This window comes from Gymnogyps californianus, chromosome 8 (assembly GCF_018139145.2).
Source record: "Gymnogyps californianus isolate 813 chromosome 8, ASM1813914v2, whole genome shotgun sequence".
In the NCBI taxonomy this organism is placed as follows: Eukaryota; Metazoa; Chordata; class Aves; order Accipitriformes; family Cathartidae; genus Gymnogyps; species Gymnogyps californianus.
Window position 1 is genome coordinate 32,197,134 of NC_059478.1, and position 21,662 is coordinate 32,218,795.

Genomic DNA, 21,662 nt, shown 5'->3' on the forward strand with positions numbered 1-21,662 from the left:
AGTGGAGCTCTGGGGCAGAGGTGTACGAGCAGCCAGCCTTCGTGTGTGAAGCCCATCTCCCACACTGTATCAGATCTGCTTTTCTGACTGTCTCCTTCAAGAGGGCACAGCACCGTTGCTGACCGGTCCCTTATTAGTTTGTGACACTCTCATCAGGTGTCTGCATGGGAGGAGCTGAAGCACTTGGCATACATAGCCTTTCAAGCCTCCAGAAGCCAAGTACCTGTTTTATGGGGTTCAAACTGCAGCCCTGGGAGCTGTAGCAAATTGTATGTGGTCCCAGGCTGAGTCAGTACCAGTGGTAGAAAGAGCCCACCAGTGCTGTTGCGGGGGGAGACAGGGGACTTTGGAAGGCAGGTGGAATTTACAGAGAAATATAAGCGATCCAGTAAAGTCCTGAGAAAGAAGGTGAGATGTGTAAAGGAGAATTTTCTAAAAAGAAACGGATAATCCCAAGGTGCGTTACATTGTTGAAGGGAATGAGAGGCAAAGAATTGATACTGTCCGTTGCGATAACTTCCCTTTGATAGATACAACTCTAATTACTAAGAAAATGCACTTTTATACTTCCTTTGGTCAGTGAGAGTTACCTTTTGTGCTAAGCAGTGCTGCTTTCTGCACCGAGATTAACCACGGCACAAAGACTCAGATGATTTGTTAGCTGATGCTCCAAGTGATTTAGAAAATGATTTGGGGAGCAAGGTTTGGAGCTGGGTTCTCTTACCACCAACGCCCAGGTTTGTCTTTTGGCAGATCTGTAACTACCTCACTGCCTGTAGTAAGATGAGTACAACTATTTCTTATCTTCTCCAGATGATTTGAAAGGCTAAATTTATTTGTGTGAGAATATAGGATTTTGAGATCTTAGAACAGTATCAGCACAAGGAATGTACAGTTTCAAAATCCATCCTGGAGTCCATGATTCAGAAAGAAAATGATCATGAGCAAAAATGAGAAAGAAACCTGATATCCCTGTAAAGCTCAACCACAAAGAGCTCATCCTGTTGATGAGCTATTACCAGAGATGGGATAGCAGAGAAAATGGACAAGTGCTGTATGGTGTTTTAGCAGTGACCCTGGAGCCCACTCTGCCCCGACTGAAGCCAGCTAGGCTTTTGTGTCTGACTTTGGAAAACCCTGTATTGTACTCAAGCCGTGGACAAATACACAGTGATTAAGAACTTAGTAAGCATCACACATCAGGTTATGTGACGTGAGATTGAGATCATTCCTGCACTTGCTGTGTGTAAAAGGTTTTACCTTGGAGAATAGTAGCAGCAGTCCACAGGGAGGGCAGGTGAAGTGTGGGGACTCTGATGGCTGCATGGTGAGAGCAAGAAGAAATGATGCGGATTTAGGGCTGGGGGTGAGAAAAGCTTATTAAGCTGAGAGAGCAGTGGCAGTAAAGGTAGGACCTACAGAAAAAGTATGATCCTGGGAGAGATGTGTGCCTCCAAGCCCCCTTGCTAAATAATGTGGAAAGAAACACATGCACATCATTGTTGTAGGAGTTTTTCTCATTAGATCAAAAGGACAACATCACAGCAATCTGTTGCTTCTGTAGAAAACACAGCATCTAAGAGGAGGAGGAGACACATGTGGGCAGCAAGAAAGCTCTTGAAAAACAACTAAGGAGACAGCAGCTTATGGGGTGGGGTCAGAGCAGTCCCAGTGCAGTCAGAGAGGAATGAGAAGGCAGCTGAGTGGGTGAGGACAGGCCCTCCTGAATGTTGATTGTGGCACAGCCTCCATCTGTCCTTCCTTGGTGCACCCACTCCTAGTGCTAGGAATAAGCTGTGATACCATGGAATCAGATTGCTATTTGTAATGGTAAAACTGCTGCTGAGAAACACAATCTTTGTTTCCTAGTGAATGATAAAGAAACAATAATAAATGGTGTTTACAGGCCCGAGTTGTTTATCCTTCTTTGCAGCAGCACTCTTTTTCTCTACAAACTGGTTTGCCATGGGGAGACCCCATGCACTACATGCATGGGTGACCTACCTTTCTTAAGTTCCAGTAATTCATGGCTATGAGACCAAGGCACTTAAATACCAAACAACCTCCACATGAAATAATCACCACAGGAATTGATGCTAATAGAAAGCTACATCCACGAATTCAATAACTTTCACCGTTGACAACCCAGTAGAGTTTCAGCAATTAACACCTTCCTGTTGTGAAGATTCTCCTTGAGGACTGTGGAGTAAAATAAGTGTAGAGTTGGTTAAGTTGTATATTCCAGCTTAGGCATTAATCTAAGTGTAAGTTGCCTTCAGAAAGTAGAATACCTTCAATCTCGTTTTAATTCTTGATACATCCATCAAAAAGACGTTGTCTTTGTAACCTCACATATCTTCCCATCAAGAAACTGGACAGCAATATCAGATGAAAAAGAGGGGTTTTTTCCTTCCTTATTCTTCTTTCAGACAGTTAGTAGGGAGAGGACAGAACTGTTCAGAGTCAGTCGTACTATGCTGCCTTAGCTACAGGGCAAGTACTCAAATGTCTGCAATACTAGCTTAGTATGAAAAGCAGACAGAAAAGTCAGACCAACTTCCAGACCCCAGGTTTGCTGTTAGATTAGTTGTCTCTTGACTTGTATACTCAACGCTTTCCTTATGATGGCCTTGATACTGAGGATGGCTTTGCAGCTCCAGATGTCTGAATTTTGTGCTGCTGGTAGAGTCCTGTTTCAGAGAACAATCCTGCTTAAAAACCTCAGGAGCGGTTGCACAAAGGCACAATGAAATGTCAGAAGTAAGTAAAGAAATGCATTTTTATTTCGGCACTGAATTTCCTTTGGAAGTATTAGCCATCACTCATAGTATGAAATGACTGACTGCTCTACATGAGAGTGTTATCATGTTCTGAACCTGACTTTAATGTGGTCCATATTAGAGCCAGGAGAGGTCACTAGCAAAGGTGGGCTGTGTGAGGTAACAGTATGTGAGCCTGTGGGTTTGTTTTAGGCATATTTAAGGTGAGAAAAAAGAAATCCAGAGAAAAAAAGTAGCTAAATCTTTATGCGTGTTTTCTTTTCAGAGGGAACACCTGTCTGGGGTAATACTTCATTGCATGCATTCATGAGAAGTAGGAAAGCAGCTCTATTTACTTCGACTTCATTAGTGGCAGACCAGCTTCTCAAATGAGCACAAAGTTTCTTTTTTTTGCCAGCTCCAAACAGATAAAATTACTACTTGGTAAATTCCACATAACCTTTAAGGCTTTCAATCACAGCAGTAAATGCTACTGTGCCCCAGCTCCTGCTTTTACTAAATTGTATTATAAGCACCTTAATTATAGTGCATGCTGTCTGATGGGCCACGGAAAAGGTCGTCTTCCAAAGAACGTACGATAACAAGGGTGGAGCGATACTGGTCGTTTTTTGTCTGTTGGGAAAGAAAGGGCTTTGCAGAGAAGAAGATTAATAGTAAACAATGTTAATCTAAATATATCTCAGACACAAAATATCACATTCCTTCAGGCTTGCATTCTCAGGGGGTACTGGCATTAACCATTTTACTGTGGGGATAGCTACACAAAGACATGCTCCTCCTCTTCGGAGCAGAGCTAAAAATGAGGTGTGTTTTTGTTGTGATTTTACTGTTGAAGCTGCAGCAGTACAATGAGGTCTCTCACTTGCACTGCTTTTAGCAGTTGAGTTCAGGGCTTCCAGGTTGAGATCTAGTTCAAGGGCAGAGAAGTGAACAGAAACATTCGCAGTGACTTCACGGTGGTTTGAACAAATTCTCCGTGCCGCTGCAAAAGAGAAGAATCAGACCTGGGTCTTACAGATGGATTAGCCCCCCATTATAGCCCGTGTTTGCCTCTTTACTTATTTAATTATTTTTATAGGTCAGATCAAATACAGGTTGGAGGCAGTTCGCTTTTAAAGTCTCTGCTGTACTCAGCATAGCAAAGCATCTGGCAGGACAATTTCATTTCTGACTCCCACTGTTAATGGCATGGCTTTGGGCCTTTGGGTAGGCAGGCTATCCTTATCACCTTGGCAGGCTTCCAGCTCCACATAATAATCCATTAACGTCTGCCCCGCTGGCATTCTTGCCAAATACAAGGGATATCTTTTAAATAAACATTGGCAGTTCCCAGTCGGAGGAAAGAGAAAGGGAGTAGAGGAAAAACAATCCTTGACATTTCAGTGACTTTGCAGGGCTAGCTGACACCTGGTACCACCCTTATCTGCGGGTGTTTATGCAGAGCTGCAAAACACAGCTTCTTCTGTTGGCTCTTTTACTTTCTTTAAATAGAACTGGGAAGACTTATAATGATAGGAATAACTTTCTTGGATAGGCACTCTTTTCTTTGCCTTTTCGTTTTTCCAGGCCAGGGAGACCCCTGCGTTAACATCTGTGCTCCTGTTTTCCTCTGAAGTACAGCAAGAATAGTGTAACAGGCTTGCGTGCCTCGTACTTTGCCAACAATATTTTTTTCCCACAGTTTTCCTCCCTAGTGGATTGGATACAATGCAGATTTACTTTCATGGGGGCACTTTCCCACCTGACTTCCTATCTCTTCATCCATCAAACCAAACAGCCACATTGATCTGCCAGCAATCAGAGCAACTGGGGCTCACCCCATTCTCAGCGTTCCTCGGGAAGTGCTTTTTCTGTTTGTTTCAACCATTTTGCTTTCTTTCTCTGTAGCTGAACTCTCAATGACAGCTTGAGGTTTATTTTTCCAGCTGTTATATTTTGCTTAATAGCAATAAAATTACTTGTTTGGATGTTTCACAGTATCAATAAATGAGCTGTCTAGGTTTTATTTTTGCAGTCCAGTTAAGATCTGGAGTAGGATTCATTCTTCCAGAATGTGATTGGGAGACAGTAAAATATTTATTGTTCAAAGAATAACATAGGGTCAAACCTAGAGTTTGCTACCCAAGTCTGGAACTGGATTTTATTTCTGCTTGTTTTGCCTTCATTCACTGATTGCGCTGATGCTACCTTAGTGTATATCAGAGGTAGCTAAGGGCACAAAGAAACTCTTTTTTATTCCATCTTTATAACAAGTTAATTAAAAGGTTGGACAGTAGTTTGAACAATTCAAAGTCTTGATTGTAAGGATATTTTGGTACTTAACTCTCTCCTGCTGATGACTTGGGACTTGGTTTGCAACTACTCCCTTCCCAATATTTCCTCAAATTTTATATTGCTTTTGCAGCATTATATTTTGCTTGCCCCTTTTCATCTGAGTGGTTGAGGCTATTCCTATCTTTCCCCAGTTTCAAAATAAACACCATCCCCATCCATGATTAAACTTCCTATCAGGTTAGTATTATTACTGAATTTTCTGATGTGCAGCTGAAAGTTTCCTCTAACCCTATTACTTGTATGTGGGATGGGGCAGAGGGAGGCACCCTAACTGCTAAAGGGCACGGAGACAAACTGACAAAGTGCAGAATGCATTTTTTGACCAGATCCTTATTTTGGGGCATTAAGCTTTTATGTCTCAACACTTCCCTTTTTGAAGCGTGGTGACATTTGAATATGTGAATGTGTTTTCAATGAAGATAGCTTAATCACCAGCACTGGGAGCTTGTATATCTCCTAATTAAAATGGAACCAATCTGAATCTCCCAAAACCAATCTTTGCTGTATTTTTAGTTCAATATATCGCTCCACCCCTGGCCAGCCTGTATATGGTAAACCTTCTGCTATTTCCTGCTTAGTTATTTAATGCTGGAGCCAAGCTAGTTTCAGTTCCTGAAGCAGAACCAAGCAAAGCAAATGTGGTTAGAATGGAGTTAACTGGAAACATTCCCAAAAGATAGCAGATTTACTCCCAAGTGCATACTGATCCACCTACAGTGGAAAAGAAACATCATTTGCAAATCATAACCTCTTCACTCTGTGTAGATTCTGTCCGGACACTTATAGGCCTTTGTTAATAGTCTGTACTTAAAAAGAATTATGAAGAAGACGCTGTAGGCTCTTCATAAGCAGACTGTAATTGAAAATACTGTTAAGCATCTTTGCAGTGGAAGTTATCCCCTTAGTTGTTGAAATATTGCAGCTGAAGTGTAAAAAGGGGGCACGAGAGGAAGTGTATAATATTGAGAGGCTGCTTAAAATAGGCAAATGCATATTAAGTAAATGTAAGTCCCTAAACTGGATTAAGGTGACACATCTATTGCTCTGCTTTCAGTGTTTTATTAGACTGTACCAAACCCTAGCTGCTGGAACATGTAACGTCTCTAATTTTACCAGCCAGGAAGATCCTTAAATGCAAGCGTGCTCAGGTAGGAAGAAAGGAGGCGCCTGCAGTTGCTGTGTGGGCTAATAAAACACTTCGGCAGGCGTATTTAGCAGGGAGGAGCACTCCATAGTAGCGTCCATCTGAGTCCAAATCTGGAGCTGTTAATTGACTTTAGATTAGTCTATGAGGGTCTTCTCCTCCAGGGGAAACAGCATTGTTAGCCCCCCTGAAGTATAAGGGTGAAGGGTAAATAAATACGAAATTGCTGCATTCAATAGAGGTTGTCGATTTGTGCCAGGTGAGGTCTGTATTCTGCTTTCCTGAAAGTAATCCTAAAAAGCGCTTTGTAGAGTACTCCAGTGGATTTCTGCAAAACTGTCACTAGCACCTGCTTCCCTTAGATGATAAAGCTTGCAGGACAGAGAGAATATTTACCATGGTTTGCTAAAGAGATGTCTGAATTTCTCCTCCAGTAACTTTTCAACCTGTTCTTCAAATTAGAATGGTAGAGATCTTGAAAATAAAAACCTGGATGTTTAGTGAAAATAAAAAGTCAAATACAGTGCAGAGGCCCCAGTTGTGTCTCCCACTCTTGTGCCTCCCCCTCGCCCCAGGGGATGATTGCAGTAGAGGTGAAACACTTACTAGACACTGGGGAATCCATGTAGGAATTAGTCTCAAGGAACAAAATCAATAGCAAATCTGGCTTCCGTAGCTCTTCTGTTCACAAGGTTAATTGTTTAAATAAAGGAATGCAGTAACAGAGACGCTTCGCTTCAGGCCTCTCTCTTTTAGAGACTCCATTTTCTAACCCAGATTTCAAGAACAACAATGTGTAGCTGTGCTGGAACAAGTGCTATTTTTAAGTTTCCTGTGGTTTGAGAAATTGTCAGATTTCTCTGTCTGAAGGATCGAGGGATCCAGAAAACCAGTTCTGAGTTTCTGGTATGAATGTTGAATGAATACAAAAATGAATAGACACTGATTTTCTGCATTGTAGCAGATGAAAGAAGATGAAAGATCTCAGCTATGCTAATGTCAATCCAGAGCAGCTCCAGCAACTGCAGGCTTTAGTTAAATAAATATTATTTAACCTAGTTCAGGAAAATCCCTCCACTACTACAAAACAAGTTTTTCCACTCTTACGGGTCATGACCGTATACGGAAGCAACCCACGCTGATAACCTGTTGCACAACTGATACTGAGTAAGAGTCTTCAAAGAGCAAGTCTCTGCACCTGCTGACCTCCGGTCTGTCTAGCAGGCCTGTCCAGGTTTAAATGATGTAAGCTGCCAGCTCCTGTGCCTATCTAATTCTAGCCATTAGTCGGTTGTGCACAAGAGATGCCTTTTTTTGGTGCAAGCAGAGACAGTTCGCATGCAGAGATCTATATATCCTAGTAAATGTCTCATTGTACATGGGAAGATGCTGTCTGTCTTCTAGCTGCATCCGTGATGCTGTGGCCTACCTGCCGCTTTGTGGATTTTGTTATGGAGTAGTTTCTGGAGCTCTGCTGGCTCTCACTGGTATGGCTGTTCCTATGTGTGTATGTTATCGGGCCTGGTATAACATGAGTTAAGACTACACAGTAAAAATACTTTTCTTTTTCGTTATTATAACACCATAGGTGCTATTTATATGTTTGACATGCTGCCTGTGACACAGACTCTCTTGTTTCACAGCCGGTAGTGCCTATGAACATCTTTCTTCTTTGTCTCTCCTGCCCATGTATTCACATACCCCATAAATATCAATAGTTATGATTAAATATAAAAGAGACGCAGTACCAGTACTTGTGTATTGGTATAGGGGAAGAAGAGGACAGAGGAGAGGTAAGAGTTTTGTTTTTATGCAGGCTGAAACATTACAGTAGCAGAAACGATGGCGCTTACAGTAATGTCACAATCTCCTGAATAATATAATTCCATCATTGCCTGGAAACTTAGCACTTACGCAGGGATGTATTTCACTCTTGAGTAATTGTATAGCATCTCAGCAAATGAGTATTACTTTATACATCCAGGAGATCATGAGGGCTCATGCATATTTGTTGACCACAAGACTTCTTTCCAGCAGTGCTACTTGCATAGGCCTTCCCATGCACCTTTGAACCGACATACCTTCTAGACCACGTGTCACCCTGTGCCCTCTGTGAGTGGAGGGACTCTGATGAGGTTGTGATCGGAGCCTGTTGCTTACTCTTGCATAGACTAAGTGAAAGCACTGCATTGCTCCTTGCAATTCAACAAGTTACTGGAGGCATACTCCAGACTTTGAGGCATTTTCTGTCTCTCTTTGGTATTCTCCTCTCTGTTTCCTCATCTGAATGAACTTCAAGGCACTGACACCTTTCCCACGTCCTCGGAGTTTGGCTGATGTCTTTTTTAAGACCTTCAGTAGTGGGGCACAGCAGCAGTCTCTTTGGTTCACATGAATTTATAAGAATCCAGAAGCCTTTCCTGGGTGACTTTAGACCAAAGAAAGCAGCGGTATGGTTCTACCCATCTGAGGGCATAAGGCAGCATATATACAATGCTCTTAGCAGGGACTTTTGTATGAGAAACATCACATTTTATGCCATGCAATGCATCGATCCTAGAAACAGACTTTAAAAATGTGATCTGGGAATGGTACACAAATAAGCAGTTGCATGGCTTATAAAATTCTGGTGTGGCTTTACAATGCAAAATGACACATCTGGCATCTAGCTGAGAGAGATTTTTCACTTTTTTTTCCTACCCCAAAGTGCTTTCTCCAGGGGAAAAAATATAAGTCAAATTGCCTGAAATAACATGCTTTTAGTATTAGCAGTATATGGCTATCTGTGCCCTGTGAAAGTGGAGAAAATATCACATACACAATCAGCGCATTATGTTGTTGACCAAAACAAAATTGGAAGGTTTTAAGAACAACCACTGTATAATGTCAGATTACCACGGTGTCTGGTTTTGGGAGCCTCATTCTCTTCTTTGAGAGTTGTTATGCCAACATATGAAAGAGAAAACTAAATGGAAACCAAGAAAGATATCATTTTCCCTCTTCCCCCCCCCCCCTTTTCTTTTCCTGTTGGGAGTGTTTCTGTTTGTCTGAATAAAACTTACCCATTCCAGTACCTAACTACTATTTAAGATTGCTTGCCAGCCTGGGAAGTTGTTATGCAGGTTGCCCTTAAATAGCTCGCATTTGACTGCAGAGCACCTGTTGGTTGATGGGGAGACAGTAAAATTCAGGGCAAAGGCTTCCCAAACACAAAGGATTGCTTGTGGAAAAAGACCTTGTTGATCTTGGATGAAGTTATAACCACCACTTGATGACTTTAGTGAGGCATTGTATGGTGTACTAAGTCTGTACATGTGTTTCTGTGTGTGAAAAAACACCACCTGAGCTAAACAGAAGAGAACAGAGCTAAACCGAGTCTCCTCCTAACGGTCTTTCTTCAGGTGTATTTTATGGAGCACTTTTGAAAGGACTTTTTGTGTAAGCCCCTTGGAAACTCTTTTCAAAGCCGGAGCCTGTGGGCCACCTTCCTGCTCAGAGCTTGCATCTTGTAGCTCACATCTTTCCAGTTCAGACTTTCGTCTGTCAGATCAGGTGTTCCAGACCCTGCAAGAGTCATTTGCCTTGGTGGGAGGTGGAGGAGCTTGAAATAAATGAGAATTTTTACAGAAAAGTGTTCTCTCTCTATCCCAGTCCCTGTTTGTTCAACTGTTACCACACACTGCTGCACCCTTCATGCCTCCTGCTTGCTGTGCTCTCTGGATGCATTTATCCCTTCTCTTAGAGTCAGCTTTGTGTTCTGACTCATTCAGTGTTGTGTTTGTGGTTAATTTTATGGGGCAAAGCAACTTGGGATAACCTTGTGAAGATCAAAACAGAGTACTTTTAAGTGACACACGGTTACAGTATTAATTTTCAAATACATTTAGGAATAATACTGACATTCATTTGTTCTTTACAGGAGCGTGCTTGTTTTGAAAGACAGACAGGCAAAAACTTTTCATGATAACATAGCTCATCTCTGAAATAACTTGTTCATTTTCAGAAATTTTGTTTTAAAAGAGCTACTCTAGACTGCCAGAATTCATGAAGCTGTTCCCAAGAAGACATCAGTCTAACCTCCAGAGCCCACTAGAGTCTGTGAACATCTTTTTGTCTTGCTGACTTGGTTTCCAGTAAAGGACTGAGTTATGGGACATGGTGACACCTCTTGGTCATGCTGACTTGTATGTGTAGGATCTCCTCGCTCCTCGGGACCTCTCTTTTTGTGGTTCAACTGTAGTCTGCCGGAATAACTTTGACTTTCTTAGCAAGAGTTGTTGCTCGCTGCAAAGCTTGTCAAAATTTCCGCTCACTTTCAGAGCTACACAATTTAGTGAATTGGCACAGTATGAACAGCGTTGCCCAAAATGTTTACAGTGAACAAAGCCATACCACTATGTTTTTGGCAACCAGCTGTATTCTGAATACTTGCAGGATCTTTTCAATAACCGCCGCATCCTTTCCCAGTAGCTCTCTCAGGGGCTGTTGCGCAGGCTAATGGGGAGGCTGCTTTGCGCAGAATTGAGATTTGCCACCGGACAGGGCAGCCTGTTCCATCCATAGTGCATAAAGGAACTGGGTAGGAGCTGGTAGTTATTTCTCACCATTCAAGTTACTTCATACCTTTCTTTTAACATTTCAACCAGAAATGAGTTATTTCTTAACCACTGTGCAAGGCAGCACCTCTGAAATCTTGCCGAGTTTGGGATTTACCACCCCACCACACACACACAATACCTTTTACCCCACTCAAAATGCCAGAATGAACACAATCCATGTGTTTGAATGTAAGGCATCCAGGCTCAGCTTGAGGGAAAGCCATGCAGTACACTGATCACACGCAGCAAGCTGATCTTCTGCTGCAGTTTTTGTTTAAAACCTGATTATTTGTGCAGGCTGGATTCTGAAACATTTGGTTTGGAGCTGGACAAGCAGAACCGACAAACTGGATGATTGCCCGGTGTACTACAACAAAGGCAGAGAAAGAAGGAGCCTCTGGTATCATTCAAGCGCTTGACCGTTTTTTTCAGTAGGTATTTTTTCACTTCACAGCAGGCCATTGACACCAGAAAGTGCAGCAACAGCAACGTCAGTGGTGAAACTGCCGATGTTACAATCGGAGGGAGATAAAGTGAAGTATTTGTTGGAGTGGCAGTACCAGGAAATGGCTGAGACATCACATGACGGAGGATGTGCGCTCTGTAGCAGAGGGACGTATTTACTTACAGGCTAGACTTCCACCAGACTCGACCAAAGGCACTTTTGGCTAGTTATTTGAATTACCTGACCCACTTGCAGTAGGAAGTCATTATATAGATAGTAAATACCTACCCCACCCTTGGTAGGCAGACAGACTCTTTGCCAAAACGGTCTAGCTCAGCTTCACAGAATATAAAATATTGTACCTTTCTAGTTAAAACTGTCATTGCAAAGACATTAGAAGCTGCTGCTGTTCCAGTAAACTCGTCCACTTCTTGGCATTTGATCATTGTGGAGAAAGCCTCTAGCATTTACCTCTTACCACCACCTGGACCACAAATCATACGCAAAGAATAAGTCTGAAGTTTTTCTTAGGGTGCAAAGCACTTGCTTCTCCCACTGATGAGAAAAGCTCCCAGGCCCTCTGGCAGTCAGGGAAGCTGCCTGTGATGGAGGATTCCGATAGGAGCTTTACAAAACTATTCATTTGAAGTGTTAAATAGAGACTCCAAGATAGTTTTTCCTGGACTTTTTTGTTTTATTTTCTTGTTACGAAATCTGCAGCTAACTAGCACACATAACATGCTTGGTGATTAATTATTGTTAATTAATGGATAGGTTTAAAATTTTAAGCAAAGTGCTTGAAACGTTATGTACAAATTATCATTTAAAAAAAATCATGTGGCTGTTGTAATAATTTGCAAGTGTAAATTCTTTTCCCCATAAATAGATGAGATTTCACCAAAATCTGTGGCCTGCACCAACGTTGACCTTTAACATAACCCTGCAATTTATCACCGAAATAAGATTCTGATCTTGCTTACACCAGAATGTAGTTGGAGAAGGTCCATGAGAAGACAGCAGATTTATACTAATGCAGCTAAGAACAGATCTGGTCCAAAATAGACTTTAAAGTAAGAGGACTTCTTTCAGATTGAAATGATGATGGCCTTTACTTGGACTGTAGGAATAGGTGATGATAGAAAAGGAAGAAAAGAAGAACCACCATGTCTTCTACTGCACGTATATCTCAGTTTAATTTTACTTATATTTTGTGAGACTTACGTGAGTCTTATGTGGCTTCAGATACTGATACTTAAGATACTGGGATGGGTTGGAGCAGTTCATTTAGCAGAAGCTGAAGTGAAAGTTTTATTTCCTTCAAAGGTCACTTCTCAGAGTTCAGGGGGTAATTTTTCATTTGATAAAACCAGGAGACGATCTTGCTTGTCCTCTGCAAAACCAGCGACTATTCACTGAAGTCGGCCTGATCTGTCTGTATGCATGGGGCTCATGTATTGCTGCTGACTTCTCTGCGCACCGCATGCTTGCTGCCTGGGTTGAATAGGCTTAGGAAAGACCACAGATAAGTTAAAAAGGATTTATGCTCCTATTCTCCTGGATCATTAATCACGTATGTACGGTGTTAAGGACAATGTGTCGCATTGGGCTCAACAGGGGATTTTAATGCACTGAGGCAAAGATCCATAAAGGACGTAGGCACCCAGCTCTGAGGCTGGGATTCAGAAGCCTTAATTAGGATGCTGCTTTGCCTGCACAGTGAGTTGGGAGAATTCAGTGTCTAGTAATGGGATTCACATGTACCAGTACTCTGAGCGGGGGGACTGAGTTAGTGAGCTGGAAAAATGCTGAAGAAAAGGATATGTTTCTGCGCTTCCGTTGGTACCTAAGCCCTTTTCTTGGATCTGACCCTGAATGCTGAAGTTTTAGTAATATGTACCAGTCAGCCTGTGTTTACAATTGCACTGAGTTTCCTTAGGGAAATAAATCAAATTAAACTTTTTTTCATTTGACCCTGTTATTAAAGTAGAAAGCTGAACACCAAACTGCACTGGAGGCCCAGTGCTATACTGGAGCCACACTTCCCTTTTTTCTATTCTATTTATGAATGCTCTTCATCAACTAATCACTGTTTGGCACAGTATTAAATTTAATCACTGAACTCCAAAACGTTGTAATGTGTCTACCTACTCCATGGTTCCATTTGGATGGAAATTTTCTATCTCGTTTAAAGACTATTAAAGCCCTGCCTTTCTTGTTCAGAACAAAAGAGTATTGTTTACTTTGTTTTTTGTTATTTTCGTATTCAACAAAAGATGATTATTCTGTCTCCTCAGTGCTGAGATCCCTGTGAACATGTAGACCTCCTCTCTACTTGCTTTTCTTCCCCCTGGGTGACTACAAAATAGAAAAATTTCCTTCACATGGAAGCTTACGGTTGAAATGCACAAAAGCTAATGTTATTTATCTAAACTTTCAAGGTTTTCCTAATGAAGGTATTAATTAAAAAGTTGATGTGAGGCATAATTGAATAAAGAAACAATGTTACAAGGCACAGCAGAAGTAGCAATGAGATTGACATGCATTTATGATTAAGAATTAATGTTTCATGAAATAAAACCTGTTGTTTCAGTTAAAACCTTTTGACCTTTTAAGAGAGATGCAGCAAACCCACAAACATGTGCTTGTTTGTTTGGATCCTATTATTGCCATCACATTGTAACCTGGGGAGAACAGCTTTTTTGATCCTACAACTGGGCAGGCTGTGGGCAGGAGAGCAGGGTTCTTGCTTTTTGAGAGCTAGCAGCCCATTCACAGTGGGTTAACTTTGAAAAGACCCATTTATTGAATGATGCAAGGTGCAAATTATGACTCACTCTGCATAGGTTAAGTTTGCAAAAATCAACCTATATTCATCTTCCTAGCACCTACACAGCTGCTTAATGTATTTATTGTCTCTAGGGTCCCATTAACCCTTTCAGAGGCTTAAAAGTAATCTGCAATACAACCCAGACAAACTGATGTTCTTATCTAGTGAATTGAAGTTTTTCTCTTTTATCAGTGCTGATCTAGTGAACGGCAGATTTTCTTCTCTCTGGCCAGGATGAGGTCACAGAGTGGCCCAGCAGTCTGGGTTTGAACATTTCCTCCTGTTCTAACAGCCCTCATAAAAAATACGTTGATTGCTGGTGTGTTTGCTGATATGTGACACTGTGTTTTCCAGGTCTCAACCAGATGAACCAGGTACTCTTCAGACTCTGAGTCCTGTAATGATCTTGAAATGATACTGTAAGTAATCGTTGTTTATTATAGACAGCTTTTTAAGCAGAAGTTTGGTGCTAGTCCAGCTCATTTTATTAGTTGAAACATTTCCTTGTATTTCCCACTTGTATCGCAACCTACTTTTTATGGTAGATTTAAGGGTATGGAAGCAGTTTTGCTGTGTTTGCAAGGCCTTTAAAAGGACAGAACCACCTCTTCACCTTCTCCACCCATCTCCTTCCCCGTCTTCCCTCCTTTCAAAGGGAGAACATCAGGAAGTTTGGAGATTCAGATGTGGTTCCTAAACCTGTGTCAATGAGGAAGGTCTACTATGCTGCTGGAAATGGTGTGCAGCCACTTGTTCCTGTATTTCAGCTCTCCTTCCTCTCAGGAAACCCAGACTTCAAGGGAGGGAAAACCCCAAATGACCCTTGTACATGTCATTGCAAAAAATGGTGGTTGCTTAAAAAAAGGATGTTACCTTACATGCATGGCTTCATTTCTCCACCTGTTCCTCTACTGCACGTGTTACAAATAATGACAGCTATTACAGGACTGGCTGTATGGGATGCACACTGAGAAATGAAGCATCTTTTTCTCTGACCCCTTGTCTGTAGTCCTAACTCAGCGGAATTTTCCTTGTCTGGTAATATGGCCGGACTAGAGGAGGGACTGTACCTTCTCTTATTACCGTGGGTGAAGAAATACTGCAAAAGGCTTTTCTCTAATGTTGAATCAAACACTGAAATTGATTTATTTCCTCTCTGTTCATAAATACTATGTGTCAGCTTTCTGCGAGCCACAGTATGCTAAGCTACTTGCAGAGATTCCTACAGCAAGGAAGTGGCAAAATTGCATGTAAGATTATTTACAGCAAACTAATGTGAAAAATGAACATTGGCCAGATACTTGTCTGTGTCTTTACTCAGGGAACACGTATTACCCTGTGACTTTCACGGTCAATCACATCTAAACATAAAATGTGAGTTTCAGAACACATGTAGGGAGCAGATTGGAATTGAGTATAAAGATATATATGCTGTTGTTTTTAAGCTCATAATAAAACTTATTGAATACTGATGAATAATAGATGCATTTAAAGGGAATTATGATCTGCTCCTGTTTAATCCTTGAAAGAAAAAAGCAAATTCGCTTATGAATTCTCTGTAATGGTTTATTCTTTAAGACAGAACAATGGAGGCTTGGTACGAAACTCACTTGGAATCAATAAAAAGACCCTCATTTTATGCCCCAAATTTGTAGCCTACACAGAAGTCTGTTATGGCAGCTGCCACCTTTACTAACACACCAGAGTTTGGACCAGGTTCCTCTAGGGCTGCAGTGGTAACGGCTCTTAAGTCTGGCTGAAACAGTCTGATATTCCCTGTGGATCAGGCACAGAGGTGGACCTGTAACACGCACTCACCTGCGCGTTACGTCAGTAAGTCTACTATGTGCTGTTCCAGTTGTAGCTCTTGTAAATTAAACAGAGAAATAAGCTGCTTTTTCGCTTCATGCCACTGCTGAAATATGATCCAAGGCTCAGGTAGATTCCAGCTGTGATCTTGCTCCTTGGTTATGAACATACATTTATGTTCTCAAGACATTAGAGCTCCTTCTACACAGGCAAAAATTGTAAAAACAAAATGAACAACGTTCTCTGTGTACAGTAGAGTTATTTAAAGTGCCTGAGGGTTTGAACATAAGCAGACACTGTGTTCGCATACAATATAAGCAAGACTTCTGGGTTTTGGCATTTAAAATGACAATTAAAAATACAGCAGGCATGTTTCAGCAACTTTATGGGATGCCATAAACATCCAGAAAAGGATTCCAGACAAAAGTAAAGATTCACAGTAAGGATTGTTTTCTTCTTTTTGTGTCCTACCTCAGTTTTTAGTGTGATGTGTTGTGACACACCACAAAACTAATGAAACAAAAGTAAAGGGCAGAAGGTGTCTCGCTCATTGGAAGCTATTGTACGACAGAAAATGCTTCTTTGGGAGAGTCAAAGTTTACAGTCTGTATGGCTCTGTTCACGTAATTGTTTTAGCTTCCTGCTCAAGATTTTTCTAAAAAATCTTGAGGAGAAAAAGCCCCAAACAAGTCTGGAAGGTGAAAAACACTTTCCTTCCTCCACACAGAAACAAACACAAATAGACTCAAAATCTCTCCCTGGCACAATTTTGCGTACCATGACACTACCTGAATTTTCTTACGTATATTTACCACAGGAATGATGCTACTGTATAGTCAGTCAGCTATTCCCACTGTAGCCTCCTGATAGCATGCCATGGATTATGAAATTGTATATTGTATCATGTACCTTTAAGCAACATAGTGTTTACAAATATATAAGGCACCTCTTGTTGTAAATGTGTTTTAGGCATTAAGCTAAGGTGAGAAGAAGAACCTGAATCTCAAGTTAAGGATTTAATTACAAGGCCTTTCTTCCTCAATACTTTTTTTCCTGCCACTTGTAAACCTTTGACAAAAAGAGTTCCTCAGCTTCTTTGGTTTTTTGTACCTGAATTTCTCCTTAATCAACTCCTAAATTTCCAAAATGCTTTGAAATGTTGTTATGACATTGAGTGGAATTTCCTCTAGGATGGTCAGCTCTTTCCTACCCTTAAGATGGGAGACAAATTGCGTTTGTTTTTAGATAGTTCTGAAATCCTTCTCTTCTCTTTATGACACTTTAGCAATGTGTTTTGTTCTGTGCATGTGTTGAAACCACATAGCCATCAACTGAGCCACCTAATGATGCTCAGTCAAAACAAATCCCCCCACAGCTTTCCTCAGTCCCCTCCTCACCGTAGGAGTCATGCATGGCTCCTCTTTTTTTTTTTCCCCACCTCTCAATTTTACATTCTGATAAAAATGTAAAATCTTCTATAGTTTTTGGGGTATTCGCAGGGAATTTACCTTCTTCCTCCAGGCAGGGGCCAAGGAACAGTTAGTCTCCTCTTTCTTGTCACTGTACACCAGAATTGGGATTGTTTTTCAGGAGTCAGAGCTAAGTGAGAATTAAGTTCCTGCCACCTCCGAGTTAAGCAACGCTCTGCATTAGTGATCCAGTGTCTCAATCAGGGCAGGAAGAGGTAAGGAAACTGTTTGCTTCGTCCTTCTTAGTGCACAAACCGTTCTACAGGGACTGGGAACGAGACATCTGCCAGAAAAGAGGGAGATAGAAGGTATCTTAGGGTTACAGTTGTTTCCTGTGGCTGTGCATTTGCTTTGGTTTAGTTTTCCTTTCCCCTCCCCCTTACCACAATTCAAGACTATGTAGGAGCTCTTTTCTCCCCTTTACCTGTATTTAGTTCCTTTAATTAGGTGATAATTTTGTAATCTGAGGGATTTAAAGGCAATCCCGTTCTCCCTTTCTGCCTTGCTAGTTGTAGCCTCTTATTCCTGACCCTGCCACAGTTGCAATGCCGTGCTGTGAAACAAAGTTCAAAGGTCCTTTTTGTTTGTTTTTCACCTTGCATTCCTTCCCTTTCCCTTGCATTCCTGCTCAGTGTAGCCCCAGCAGCTCTTTTCCCGCATGTGGAGCATCAGGCACATCCCCCAGGCCTCCTACTGAAATCTTTACCTCCCTCAAACACGACCTTGGGCTGGATCTCAGCCCTCATGCAGGTGCTGAGCACAGAACAAAGTTCAAGTCCATTTAAGAGCTATTTCAGGGGCTTAAGTGGGCATGAGATAGCGTGCAATTTTAACGCATATCCTCTGTGCAGGATAAATTTGATGTTAATTGTAGTGAAACTGCTGTGGTGGATAGTCTTTCTAGCGATGAGTGATGTGTGCTTATTCCTTTGCAATAGCAGCTATGTGACTTCTTCATTTATACAATCAACCTGAAACTGTCTTGATTAAAGAAGGTTTGTAATTGCTGCTATCACAAAAATTGTAATGGAAAAAGCAGTTGCAGCAGTATGTCTCCAGAATGCTGTCTCCAACTCCTATACCTTGCTAAACATTGCAGATAGCTTCTCCCGGTGATGGAGACGTGGAGCTCATCTGAACATGGGACAGATTTGAGTAATCTCTTTCACCTGTCCAGCAACACAGAATTGTTCTTTGCCTTTCATTTGCTCGTGCTTTGCCCAGGCTAGTCACAACCAACAAAACTTCAGCTGTTTGGGCAAGTGTATCGCAAGCTGCACCTCGGTCTTAGGAAATTTATCTTGCTGTTCAAAACAATTCCTCGCACTCCTTGACATTTACTCCTATGGGTATTTGTAGGCTGTTATGTCTGCCCTTACTTGTTGTTTAACCTAGCAATAAGCATTTAGCTGTCCTCATAAATCATTTCCCCTCAGCTCTTTAGCTGCCTGTGCTCCTAAATATGAAAAACCCAGGCTAAGCCTACCCTTTTGTGCTGGTTTTGGCTGGGGTAGAGTTAATTTTCTTCATAGTAGCTAGTTTGGGGCTATGTTTTGGATTTGTGCTGGAAACAGTGTTGATAATACAGGGATGTTTTAGTTATTTCTGAGCAGTGCTTACAGAGAGTCAAGGCCTTTTCTGCTTCTCACCCCACCCCACCAGTGAGGAGGCTGGGGGTGCACAAGAAGCTGGGAGGGGACACAGCCGGGACAGCTGACCCCACTGCCGAAAGGGATATTCCAGACCATAGGACGTCATGCTCAGCATATAAAGCTGGGGGAAGAAGAAGGAAGGGGGGACGTTTGGAGTTGATGGCGTTTGTCTTCCCAAGTAACCGTTACGTGTGATGGAGCCCTGCTTTCCTGGAGATGGCTGAACACCTGCCTGCTGATGGGAAGTAGTGAATGAATTCCTTGTTTTGCTTTGCTTGTGTGCACGGCTTTTGCTTTACCTATTAGACTGTCTTTATCTCAACCCACAAGTTTTCTCACTTTTACCCTTCCGATTCTCTCCCCCATCCCACTGTGAGGGAAGTGAGTGAGCAGCTGTGTGGTGCTTAGTTGCTGGCTGGGGTTAAACCACGACACCTTTCAATGACTAGTCCCCACAGGATTTTATTGATGGCACAAAATCATTGCTCAAGCCATGATTTCATAGCTGGCTTATTGCATGATCCTTTGCTGATTATACTAACCTAAGGATCTATATCAGCAGTTCTCTGGGTTTCTTTCCCGCATCCTCCCACATTCTCTTAAGACTTGTTCCACCTCTTCCCCCAACTTTAAAACCACTAATTCAGGCTCCCTGCCCCTTCTCCCCAAGAGCACATCTTCTGGGAGTAGCGGAGGCTGCAGGGAGTGTCCCTGCTGCCTCTGCTCCCACTTCCTTCGTCCCTCACTCTTCGTTGAAAGACTTCTCTCCGGCCAGAAGCTGGTTCCCAGGAGCAGCTGGAAGGTGGGCTTCCACAGCACATCTCCTGGGATCGGTGTCTGCAGTTCCCTGGAGCAGGGTAAGGAAGAGTAACTGGCTGGATTCAAACCTCCTCTGCCCAGATCTGTGGCAGGAGCTGGTGGGCAGGGAGCTGGGCCACATGCTTACCAGCCGACTGGGAGAGCATGGGAAATTCTTGCATTTTTGCCCCTCCTGTGGGCACCTGTCTGCATTTTCAGAGCGGCTTGTCTGGACTTAACGTGTACGAATTTCAGGAGCTTTGTGGTGAGGCCAGCATGTGCTGTTGATTAAGGCATCTTCGAAGGTATCTGGATCTTAAAACAAATTAGTTGCCACAAAATATCACCAGGAAGAATTCAGAACCCTCAAAAAGGTGCATTTATCCAGTTTATGAGGACACTTACAGTGACTACAGCAAAGATTGAAAATAATTAAGAGTTGTATAAGGCATAGGAGTTACTTCAGGGTGCAAATCAGGGTTTGACTTTTAGGGAGAAGAAAGAAACTTGTTTTGCCCATAGCTGCCTATTGCACACTTCCTTTTACTTTTTTGTTAAATTTTTGTTAGCGTTTACAACCACAGATACAAGAAGGACCAGAGAGCTCTCTAATCTGGCATAAGATATCATCTCATCAGCATAGGGTATCCTACCATCACGTGTGAAGTAGAGTGTTTTCTCTTTTTAGCTGGTAAAAATTTGGAAATTGCAAAATGATCATGAAAGCAAGAGACAGGATGTGATGGAAGACATTTATTTTCCTAAAATCTCGAAAAATTTAGACAAGCCGCGAGTCTATGCTGCACTTCTTTCCTACTTGCACATTCATTTTGACTCCTCCACTCTCATCTCATTTGTTACTGTGTTAAATGTGGCTGATTACTGCAAGTGCATTTTCTTTCAGGACTCTCTTTTGTCTCCAGGTTGGAAGAATCATCCATTTGCCTTGCAGCAGAAGAAGAGTTCGGTTGTAAATTTGGGTTGACTTGTTCAAAAGCGACTTTTGTTTCACCTCTGAGCTACAGTCTGCCCTTTAAAATTCTGAACATTTATTTTGATTCTTCGGAAGACTGAATTGTCTTCTGACATGAGGAGGAGGGTCATATACAAGCATGAATTAAGTTAAATTGTATCTATCTGGGAAGTTTAGTCTTGTTTAATGGCTTTGTTCAGTTATTCTACCTGTTCATTATCTTTACATAAACATTAAAATAATACAATCATTACATTTTCTCCTCTAAAATAAAGGAGATTCTTATAAGAAACTTAACTCTCTGCATGTTTTCTTTGTGTCCATGAGTGTACACATGCACTTTTTAATTTTGTTGAATAACTCCTTTAGCCATATTTTTTCCCCTCTGTTTACATCTCTTCAGACACAAGGCAAACACAGAAGAAGAATTCAAAGTGTAACCAGAGAAAAGAAAAATCTGGTTCCTCCCTCAGATCTTCAAAATCATGGAAGTGTTATATGTCTATTTAAGCTGTTGTAGAAAAAGCCACTGGTGTTCAGCAAATTGTATTAGGGTTTTCAAAACCATGGCATCATTTTCTGAAATTTGATTTTCTAGGTCCCAAAATGAGAAAGAAGAAGAGATGCAATAATCCACTTGGAAGTGAGGGTCTTTCATTTCTGCCTGGTTAGTAGTTTAGTAAAAGTTTAGCTATGTAAGCAATTATTCACCAGGAAAGGTTAGTCATTGCCATGCTTTCTTATACTCTGTTACTAGCTTTCGTGTTCTTTTTTGGGGCCTTTCTCACCAGGTCCATGAAGTCTGACCTCTCTTACTGGCTTCTCATATTCCT

General features: G+C 41.7%; 1 long non-coding RNA gene across 2 annotated transcripts in view; it reads left to right on the plus strand.

The window, feature by feature from the left end:
* The window catches only part of LOC127018968 (uncharacterized), a 65,003-nt gene extending 43,889 nt beyond the window's left edge, over positions 1-21,114 (plus strand). The window contains exons 5-8 of one of the 2 annotated variants that reach the window (XR_007766850.1): positions 14,483-14,547; positions 17,528-17,621; positions 19,069-19,915; positions 20,780-21,114. This is a non-coding gene — a long non-coding RNA (uncharacterized LOC127018968). Of the gene's footprint in view, positions 1-14,482; positions 14,548-17,527; positions 19,916-20,779 lie in introns of both variants that reach the window. The other variant, XR_007766849.1, reaches the window with a different exon arrangement.
* The last annotated feature ends 548 nt before the right edge of the window (positions 21,115-21,662 follow it).